Raw genomic sequence first — 11,648 nt, 5'->3', positions numbered from 1 at the left:
TAAAAATTATTTATTTTCTGACTGTTAGACGATTTAAATGATAAAATCAACCTTTTGACAGCAAAAACGGGCCAAAACATTGCATGCACGTGTTATATGGTTAGGGGTTATGATTAGCCCCGAAACACGTATTGATACTGCGTCTGCTGCTTAACCACCTCGCGGTTCTCGGCCCTTAACATATAACAACCGTTAACTATAGGACCAACCAAGAAAGCTATTTTTGTTATTAGTAAGAGTTCTATCTAATTACGAAACACGAACATTCAAAATTTTAACTTCTGTTCAAATTTGGAAGCTCAAATTTTTTTCCGATGAAAAATGAGATTATTTGTCCCTCCGCTGCACGTGTATACAATATTTTTGCAACTTTGCTTTAATAACGTTGATTTTACCATTTCTTTTTCTGCAGAGCATAAACAATTTACTCATTGTTGGGATAACGTATAAAGCATTTATTTTACGACATTTCATCAATTTTTATGCTGAAGAAAGCAAAACAACGCCTTGTCATAGAAGTGAATATAATATTTGCTCTCGTTACAGGTGTCTTTCGGTGCTCCCTCTCCGTCTCTTGAGCAATCATTGTTCTATCATTACAGATATTCTCGCTAGAATAAAACTCCAACCTCTTTAGCAGAACTATAACTCACTCTTCTGTCACCCGAGGAAACGCAATGGATTTCGAGGACATCCTCAAAGAAATCGGAGGCTTCGGACTTTACCAGAAACTCCTGGTGGGAGCTTTCCTCGTCCCGGCTTTTGTCGTAATACCATGGTTTTCGTTGAACTTGATCTTCATGACCAACACACCCGAACACTGGTGCTATGTACCGGAGCTGGTCCACTCGAATCTCTCTTTGGAAGTTCAGAAGGCGCTGATACGACCTCCTTCTGATCAGTCCTGTTCCATGTATGATGTTGATTATAGGACTATTTTGGAAACTGGAAACTGGACTGTCGATGCCTCTTGGCCCATAAAGCAATGTGACAAAGGATGGTCTTATGATACTTCTAACTATGATGCTACAGCAGTAACTGCGGTAAGTTTGCTGTTTTAACTGATAAACCTTATTGAAGCCTTTCAGGACTGCAAGTTTTGGGGTAGAGTAAGAAAGTTTTGCAATGTTTCCACAGAAAAAGAAAGCTACATCTTTTACACAATAACTTTCAAAAAAAAAAAAAAATGTGTGTCGTAAAGACACAACAGAAGGGAAATTTTATCTTTTCTTTTTTCTTTTTTACATTCTGAACTGTCACCTCACCCTCACGCTTTTTCTCTCAGGCCACGTTCTTGCTCTTTCTGAGCCTAACTTAACACATATTTCCAACAAAATTGTAGAGTATGAACAACGAGCGAACTTAACAATACTCGAAATCCGATTTTTAATTGTTGCCAAAAGCAGTGAAAAATAATAGTAATTATCAAGTTAATTTTGTTAGTAAAAGTTAATAAACTAATTTCACGGCTGAACTGAAGCAATGTGGATTACGCTTTTAAACTGATGACTTGACTTGAATCAAACAAATTTTCCAAAATCTACAATATTTAAAAGGATTAAAATGTCCAAACACACAAATATATGCTTGCAAGTTCAGCATTGAAATTAATATGCAAAATTTATTAACAAAAAAACTTTATAATTACTTTTTTTTCATTGTTTCTGGCAATAATTAAAACACTTCTACGCCATTTTCGCCACACAAAAAGCTTGTGGATCAGAAATTCAAAGTCCACTGGGGCCTCGTTGGCGCTTTGGTAGAAGCTGTGTCTTCTAAGCCAGAGGTGTGAATTCGATTCCCACCTCGCCCTGGGTATTCTTCCATTCTCATGTATTGTAAATTTTTCATTTGTATTGTCCTGAGAATAAAATTTGGAAAAATGTTGTGAATTATCGGAGATATAAAGCCTCTCCGCTGAGAATAACTATAGACCTTAATGTGTGTTATCCATAAAAAGTTTCACTTCAAAAAAAAACAACTTTTTTTTTTTGCTGTTTTTTGGTTCTGATGTCTCAGTGACATGGAAAAATGCAATTAAAAAAAAAAGCTTGTATTTAGCAATTTTTTCAAACCTTGAACTTATGGGACACATTCCTATGGTAGTTAAATGGTTAGCGAACTGAGCATTTTGCACTTTGATTCTCTCTAGCCATTGATTTGAAACCTAAATTTATTGCTCTTTCTTGACACAAAACTCGCACGAAGTTAGCTTAAATAACTGGTGCATGGTGGCGTAAAAATGATATTATCAACTGTGACACATCATTGAAATTCCATAACGTATAAGAAGAAAAATGCTTGAACTTTGAAAATGCATTATTAATTTAGACAACAAAAACCAACCAGTAAACACGTTTTTTTTTACGCGCTTATTGTAGTATTTGAGTTGAGACTAAATCAATTAAAAATACTATTGCGTAAAACCATAATTTTCTCCAAAATTGTTCCCCCCCCCCCCCTTTTTTTTGAGTTGTGTTACTTTTCTTGCCGGGGTGCGATTGAGTACACGCTTGATGAAAAATGATAGTTTACATAACCCAGTCGAGGCCAAATCGAATGATATTGGGGTTGCCAAAATAGAAAATGATGGATTAAACAGAAATCGAAATCCAGTCAGTTTGAACTGTGCACTATTTTCTTGCATCCTTAAAAATAGTATTCTCAATCAGTTTTGCTAGTGTGTCAAAAATGGCGGGTAAGAAGCTTGTATTTGTATCAGGTTAAAATGATGAGGAACAACCATAGAGTTGATATAAAAGTTAGAGTGCTTGCTCTTTTATCCGCGAGGCAGAAACTGGTTGTAAGCACGAGGAGAAATCAGAAAGCAGGAATTAGAAACTGGAGGGAGCAGGTCCAAGCATTGGCTTAGGTAATGCTGAGGCAAAAATATCAAGTCACATGGTTCAATTTCGACGAATGGGAAACACATTTTATCCGAAACGAGTGAAGAAATCTGATTTTTTTCCAAACGTGATTTGGGATGCTTGCTTCAAGAGCTGCAGGTTTTACTCTCTCCACGTTTTTTCCCTTTTTAATGGAAGAAATTAGTAGTCAAATAAGAGGGTGAGGATTTTAATGTTTAGCAAATTTCTTGCCACATCATGGAAAAATTAAATTGCGTGTTTAACTTTTTTGTGTGTTCTAGTTATCTAAATGAACAGTACCCCCTCTGGAAAATTTTTATTACGTACTTTCAGGCTGATTCGCAAGTTTAAATACTTTAATGAGTTTAAAAATCACGAGAGAGCTATGCTTGCTTAACATTACCAATTTTATAATGTAAAATGAGAATTTTCTCATCAAGTTATTTCAATCCCATGATCAGGGACGCTCCGAACTTTAATTTTTGGGAGGGCGGAAACTCTCATTCTGTCGAATGATGCCAAATAGAGCTCCATATTTTGCCAAATCGTTAGACAAAATTGCCGAATATGGAAATTTTTGGAAAATCACAGTGACCTCCCATCGGAGGGCCCCTGCCCTTGAAAGCACTTTGTTTTTTTACACTCTGTTGGTTTTAATGTTATTGTTTTGTTCGCGGGTTCATTCTTGACCTATAAACACTCCACGTTCATTTGAAAGGAAATATAGTTTCATAAACCTATTTTGCCTTTGCTTTACAAAAAATTTAAATATATTTAATGTTTAACTGCACGTCTTAAGAGCGTTGTTGGCACACCTACAAATCATTTATAAATATTATATATAATGCTGTTATACCCCTTCTACAATTAGCTTTATGCTAATATTTGTCATTCTGACAAATTAAATTCAACATCTTCAAAATTTTCTCTCCAACAAAGTACCTTACAAAACGTTATCAAATTTAAAAACAGTTTAAATTTTTAAAGCATTAATTTTTTAAATATTTCCATCACAAGTAAAACCAAACTGATGTATTAATTTAATGCCACGGAAGCGCGTGCGTTCAGAAAAAAAAAAAGGGTCAAGTTCTAACGTTACGAAGGAAAAAAAAAGGACGTTCTAATGAGTTCTGAAAAATGAAAAATGTCACAGCTGAATTATGAGAGGAAAACACCAGCTAAGTCACTGACTGCACGTGCAAAATGATAAAAATAGACTTACCCCTCTTTAATGTCTTAATGAATTAAGATAAATGTAATTAGGCAGAAGCTCGTTTAAATATTCCATGACGAAACTAATCAACTTTTAAGGATAATAAATTTCTTTATGTCTGCACTTTTTGTAACTCGCAGAACGTCGAGGCGGTATTCCAGTTTCCCCCACCTATTGCTCAACATTGGGGTAATCACACTAGACGAAGGTCAAAACATCCATGATTCTGATCTTAGAAAATTAAATATCTGAAGCTGGTGTTGATACAGATACAGATAGGAATTTATATGGGCCAGATCTTTTACCCTGTATGAGGGAAAGTCATGAAGGAGTTGATTTGAAATGGTGTGAGGGGGGGGGGGGATGGAGTAGAAAAAAAAAGGAATCTTTTCAGGGCTACACTATATACATATTTACAGGGATTACATAACTGAAATGAAAAAAAAAGGAATCTTTTCAGGGCTACACTATATACATATTTACAGGGATTACATAACTGAAATGACAGGAGAATTGAATAATCTGGAATATGATAAGAACTGAGTATATACAAGTATTTACATGGAATGTACAAGTGGAATGAAAACTGATAGGCATAGTCCTATCAGTGCCGAGAATGAAAAGAAGCTTAGGTAAAACCTAAGCAAACAAGAATCATCAACAGATGAACATAGCATCCGACGGCATATTTGTGCCGCCAGAATTAAATGTGAAGAAGATTTGATCGAAGATCAGTGGGTTATCGTGATAACCAAGTTTGGTGAAGAAGTTTGTGGTGGTGTCAACAATATAGTTTTTGATGTAAGATATCCCCGAGTCCTTAAGCTGGTGTTGCAAACACTCTGTCCTTTAAATGTCTCCACTCAAAAAAATATAGAGATTTAACATTGGGAGAGTGAAGAGGACATGGTGTTGCTCTATTGGGTCTCCAATTTCTGATCCCGAATCCCGCACGATATTTAGCTGGATTAATATCGAGAGAAAAAGAGCAGAAGATTTTCCATCCAAACGTTTCCCAATGTTTGCCTTCCATTAAAGGAATATTTTTATATCTGAAGTTTTAATCACCTTCGTGTAGGGTCAGGGCCGGATTTGGAAGTGTGGAGACCCCGGGGCAACGAAAGAGTGAAGGCCCCTAATCAGGGTTCGAAAAATCATCATATTTTCGAAAATATCCCATACTTTGATATATATCCGAATATTTTGATATGTATGTATATATCCAATATTTTCGATCAACACTTTAATAGTAAATACATCCTGAAGTTACTGCTATTTATTTTTTTATTTTGGATATTTTGCAAAAACTATTGTGGGGACCCCTTTGTTGTGGAGGCCCCGGGGCAGTAGCCCCGCCTGCCCTCCCCTAAATCCGGCCCTGTGTAGGGTAACGGCACCAGTAACAGACATCCTTAAGACATCCTTCTTAGGTTAACTCAATTTTCTGAGCCTCATGGCGCGGAATGCGACATTGAAATTTTTAGGGGGGATCTTCGCGATATTTAGGGGGATGCGCCCTTGCACTTAACCAAATTTTAAAAAAAGTCGCCAAATTTTTTCGCCTAGTTGGCGACCAAAGGACTGGCGATGTATCGCCAAGTGTCCGCCAAATTATAACACCACTTGAGTTTGCATCGAAATTAACAATGATTTGACCCCCAAAAAGGTGTGAAACACCCCCTTTGGAACATCCGAATGCAACCAAAAAAGAAGGTACACATCTAGACCCCACTAGGAGTCTACGTACCAAATTTCAACTTTCTAGGACGTACCGTTCTTGAGTTATGCGACATACATACGCACGTCCGCATATACGCACATACATACATACGTTCATACGGACGTCACGAGAAAAGTCGTTGTGGTTAACTCGGAGAATGTCAAAATATATATTTCGAGTGTTTATACGTTCTTAGGCACTTATCCGTGTGTGGTCGGGTTGAAAAAAAAACTCAACATTAATTCGGGGGGTGAGCAAAATGGAAATTAAGGCCGAATTTTGAGTGAAAATTTTTTCGCGAATACAATGCTTCCTTTTTTGTAAGCGGAAGTAAAAAGAAAGCGAATTAAAAATAAAGATTACAATTCACACGGTGCCCATACTTATTTCTTACCTGTAAAAGTTTTACCCCTTAAGTACGCATCCATCTCGTAAAGCATATATTTGGATCTAAAGTTGACTGATAACGTTGGCTTTGAAATTTTTATGATGAGTACTCTCCTTGAGTATGAAAAGTGCCATAAATTCTCTGGTTCGTAATTCAAGAAGCATTTACAGCAGCAAATTCGCGCGCTTCTGTTTCCTTGCCTGATTAGAAATGAGATATAGATTCATATCTGTTCTAAAATTTTCGCCTAGCTCATTCTTTGTTGTGTTGTCATGTGCTCTTCCTCACAATGATATAAGGTCAGGGGCTCCCCGAACTTAAATTTTTGGGAGGTCGGAACAATTTGGGGAACGGAGCCCCAAATTTTGCCGAATGATGATGATTTTGCCGAATGGAACTCGACAATTTTCCGATTGGAACTCCAAATTTCGCCTAATTATGACAATTTTGCCGCATAGAGCTTCAAATTTTGCCTAATAATGATAATTTTGCCGAATCGTCATACGAAATTTTCCGTATAAGGACATTTTTGAGAGGTCAAGCTGACCTCCCGTGGCCTTCCATCGGGGCGCCCCTATACAAGGTGCAGTAGCAGATTTGCAGGAACAGGAGCTCGCCCCGCAACACAGTTTTTGAGATCCCCAAAGAACTTTATGAAACGTTTGTCATGTGCAGCTTTTAATCCTGTTTGGGGCTCCTATAATCGTGAAGGCCCCTCTCTAGTGCGACAATGGGGTTGTTTCCTTCAAGTCAAAAGTAGTACTTTTATCACTGAAATTGATAGAATAAGCAAAAAATAATAATAATAATAACACGGACCCAGAAAATTCTTTCATTTTCCCAAAAGTTATTTTTTAATTAATTTTTTAAACTGTCCGATTTTTCAAACAAGGCGTGGTCTTGATGACGTCACAAATGATACTTTTTGGCGCATCTTTGTACCGCGTTTCCACGTTATGATAATCAAGCAGCGAATTTAAATTGCGCTCTACGCTTGCTATCAACCATATCGTTGCCAATACACGTGAGTAAAGATGTGAATTAAATATTTTGCTCTGTGAATGGCAACACAGAATGGCATTTCATCATTTGTAATGTCATCGGACAGAAGAGTAAACAATGAAAGATCACCGATTTAAGTAATTTTTTAAAAATATAAAACTTAAACAAATTGTTTAAAAAATGGTTAGATCCTATGTTTTTAAGCAAGTTCTTTCAGAAAAAAATACTTTTAAATTATTGGAAACGACCCCATTTCGGCATGGTAAATCCGCTACTGCAAAGGTGGCTAACACATTTGTCACAAAATGGTTTCTTCGCGATCTGCTTAAGATATTGGAAGACATTAGCCTCACTGCTAACTAATGGTACATTCATGTTCATCTATATAGATATTTTTACTGAAAACGTTATCTTACAAGGGGAGAGAAGAGGTTTTTAACGTAAAATTTGCTTGAGTAAAGCCTTGAATGAAATCAAACCATAAATGATCTGTAACCATGATGCCAAAAATTAGACTCTCTAAATAAATATCATAGACTAATAATAAGAGTAGACCGAGCTTTCTCAGACTTGCTGATGAAAAAAATTGGTTCATGGATACATCATGTGACTAGTGGAAGGCTTGGCGAAAACTTTGGCAGCATGGTTGCTAGATGGCAGGATTATCTATAGTTTGGCACTCGACATGTATTTTAAGACGCAATGTGTTTTTATTATAATTTTTTTCCAGGTGCAGAGATTGAACTGTTTTTCTTTTAGTTATGCATTATTTTCACATTAGTAATTAGTTTTTGATCAGTTTTCAGTAACTTTTATTTCATTCGGAACTGCTACGTCAGCGTTGGTGTAAACATAATGGCGTAAACGTTTTGCGTTGACACAAAAATGTACTAATCGGTATCTTAAATTGAAATTGTAGGGAAAAATCTTACCGTTTGCCGATTCTTTTTGGGCGCTTGCATCTTTAATTGCTTAGAGAGTTATTGAACTTGACTAAAGAAAATGCACAATACTATCTAAACGAAAAACTCACTATATTAACAAAATATTTACAACTTATAATAACAAATTTACAAATCGGACTCCATAAAAGATCATTCTTCCGTGTTCCATCAATTCTATTTATTTTATTTCTCGTTGGCGTTGATCGTCTGCGCCCGCTGTTGCTAGGATATCCACCAGTCACATGGTTTGGTTTATGAGCAGCAAAAGGGTTGCCATAGCTCGGTCTACTCTTATTATTAGTCTATGATAAATATTAAAAACATCGAGCTAGACATATTCCGGTCGTCAGGATAATCTGAAAACCAAAGGAACATCGAAAACGGTCAAATGAGGACAAATAGCAATTTGCCATTGCTCAAAAAATAAAAAAAATAAAAAAAATAAAGAAAGGAAAATAATCGACTTGAAAACTTTCTCATTAGAACAAAGCATTCTAACTCATGTAATATAACACATAACAGTTTGAGAGAATGAATTTGGTTTGTTTTGTAATACAAATACCTTTGTGTTTAAAATAAATGCAAATCGTTCGGAATAATTATTTTATTGATTAAAACTCTAACATTCAAAGTAAAAGACAGCCCAAATAATGAGAGAGACAAGGATAGCTGCTAACAAAATCGAAGCTTATATACATAGATTAAAATTATTTCATTAAGATTTAATCAAAGGAATTGATTTAAGAATTTATTCAAAGGAATACTTGTTTCCTTTTCATTTATTCATTTACTTTTTTTTTTATAGTGGAACATGGTCTGTCACGATAGCCATTTTAGCAGTCTTGCCCTTAGTCTCATATTCATTGGTGACGTCATTGGGACACCAGGCTATGGATATCTATCCGACAGGTAAGTATTTTTTTTATTTAACTTGATATAAGCATTGGAAAAAAAAAAAAAACTCTTAAAAACCATCTTTTAGAAGAAGCATTTTCGAAAAAACCATTGGTGCCCCCCCCCCCCACACACACACAATATACAAAATCTGCAGCCAATTACTTATAAGCTTCTTTGTCACTTTTGCTTTGCTCAGGAATCTCAAATCTTTTTCTGAACTAAAAAGGAGTTTATTTTATTCCCTAAACAGATAGTGCAGGACTCACTAGAAATAACGTTCTGGTATCTGGCTTGAAGAGGCTCAAAAACCGCTACCACGAAAATTATTATTTTTATTTTCATAACAAAAGAACAAACACATTGCCATAAGTTTATCCAAATGCTACTTAACTTTAAAATTTCAATATTACTTGCAAAAAGTAAATGAACGACTAAAAAAACTGATGAACCAACAAATAACTGAGGCATATGCGTCGGTTAGTGCAGCCCTGAACAGAGGTTCTGGCCCTGCAAGTCAATTTTCAGTCCCTAGTATGTTAATAACTAGCCGGAAACAGATAGTGCAGGACTCACTAGAAATAACCTTCTGGTACCCTGGCTTGAAGAGGCTCAAAAACCGCTACCCACGAAAATTATTATTTTTATTTTCATAACAAAAGAACAAACACATTGCCATAAGTTTATCCAAATGCTACTTAACTTTAAAATTTCAATATTACTTGCAAAAAGTAAATGAACGACTAAAAAAACTGATGAACCAACAAATAACTGAGGCATATGCGTCGGTTAGTGCAGCCCTGAACAGAGGTTCTGGCCCTGCAAGTCAATTTTCAGTCCCTAGTATGTTAATAACTAACCGGGGCAGGTAAACAGCTGTATCTGCAAAATTTTCGATTTTTCATTTTTCGCATTTTTGTCATTTATTTTACTTTAGCTTTATGTACAACCTTATCTATATTTGGCTTCTGCTGAAAATAAAGCTCGAAAAAAATGTCAAATTCCAACATTTTACTAGTGTTAATGGGGAATTCAAAAAGCTTTTCTTTAAATATCTGAAAAACTCATTTTTAAAGATCTGTCGTTTACCTACCCACGGCAATACAGGTATTTGTATGTGTGTAAGGACTATTCCATCCACTCTCCCTAGAGAAAATTATAGTTCAGCCACTCCATTGATTAGATTATTTTCATTCATTGCTCTTTGCGTAAAAGTGAACGTTTGACATCCTTTGGACAGTATTATTAAAGGAAGGTATGAAAAACCTCATATATATAATAGCGAATGATCGAGTAACGTTCCTGACGTCATCAACAATGAAACTTACGCAATGGCATGGTAATTTGACAATATTTTTTGGTAATGTTTGACGTGCAGGGAAATGCTTTATTTCGACAAGGCTGAACTGGATCCAGTCTGTTTTACTGGCAAGACTGTCACTTTAGAAGAGTGAAGAAACGAAAAAGAGGTTGACAATAAAAGCTATCTACCGGGAGTTTAGGGTTAATCCTCTGGAGTTAGGGTTAAATATATATAATAGCGAATGATCGAGTAACGTTCCTGACGTCATCAACAATGAAACTTACGCAACGGCATGGTAATTTGACAATATTTTTTGGTAATGTTTGACGTGCAGGGAAATGCTTTATTTCGACAAGGCTGAACTGGATCCAGTCTGTTTTACTGGCAAGAATGTCACTTTAGAAGAGTGAAGAAACGAAAAAGAGGTTGACAATAAAAGCTATCTACCGGGAGTTTAGGGTTAATCCTCTGGAGTTAGGGTTAAAATGTCAACTATCAAAATATCACCGAACGGGCAATTGCTTCTCTAGCAATTTTCATCCTTCATACCCTGATGGATGATTTTCTAGTTGATTAATAATTTTGATTATTTTCGTTCATTGCTCTCTTCATAAAAGTGAACGTTTGACGTCTTTTGAACAGTATTATTAAAGGAAGGTAGGAAAACAGGCAAAATCATTACGCATACCAAATCCACCAGCCCATTTTGCTTAGTTTCATTTCTTTGTTTTTTTTCCAGGCTTGGACGCAAACCAACATTCTTGATAATGGCATCAATCATAGCAATAACGGAAATAGGTTCCGTCCTCAGTCCTTACTTTTCCCTCTTCCTCATCCTAAGGACCATCAACGGTACTTGCATGTCAACAATCTACGGAGTAGCCTATATTATACGTAAGTACAAAAGGTTGGTTTGTACAATGTACATGCTCGACCTGAAAAATATTCCCTGCGTTTTCTTTGATAAGCAATGAACACAAAATATATCTAATGGAATAAGAGTTTATTTCAGCTGAAGGGCCTGAGTTTTTGCTGTGTAGTATACGAGCGACATAAAGCTGAAAACACATTGATTTATCAATTCTTTGAAAGATCATAAAATATATTAATCTATTCATATTTATCTACTTATCTATTTATCTACCTGTCTATCCAACTCTCTCTCTCTCTCTCTCTCTCTATCTATCTATCTATCTATATATATATAAATATATATATATATACACACATCTATCTATCTGTTATATCCCTATATTTCTATCAATATCTATCTGGCTGTCTATCTCTATACATCTATTTGCCTATTCCAAAAGATAA

At 35.7% G+C, this 11,648-nt stretch overlaps 1 pseudogene; it reads left to right on the top strand.

Moving 5' to 3' along the window:
- The first annotated feature begins 552 nt into the window (after nucleotides 1-552).
- The window catches only part of LOC129227539 (carcinine transporter-like), a 34,953-nt pseudogene continuing 23,857 nt past the window's right edge, over nucleotides 553-11,648 (top strand).

This window comes from Uloborus diversus, chromosome 8 (genome assembly GCF_026930045.1).
Source record: "Uloborus diversus isolate 005 chromosome 8, Udiv.v.3.1, whole genome shotgun sequence".
Lineage (NCBI taxonomy): Eukaryota > Metazoa > Arthropoda > Arachnida > Araneae > Uloboridae > Uloborus > Uloborus diversus.
The sequence above is the reverse complement of the archived record's forward strand: the minus strand, read 5'-3'. Positions and strand labels throughout refer to the sequence as shown.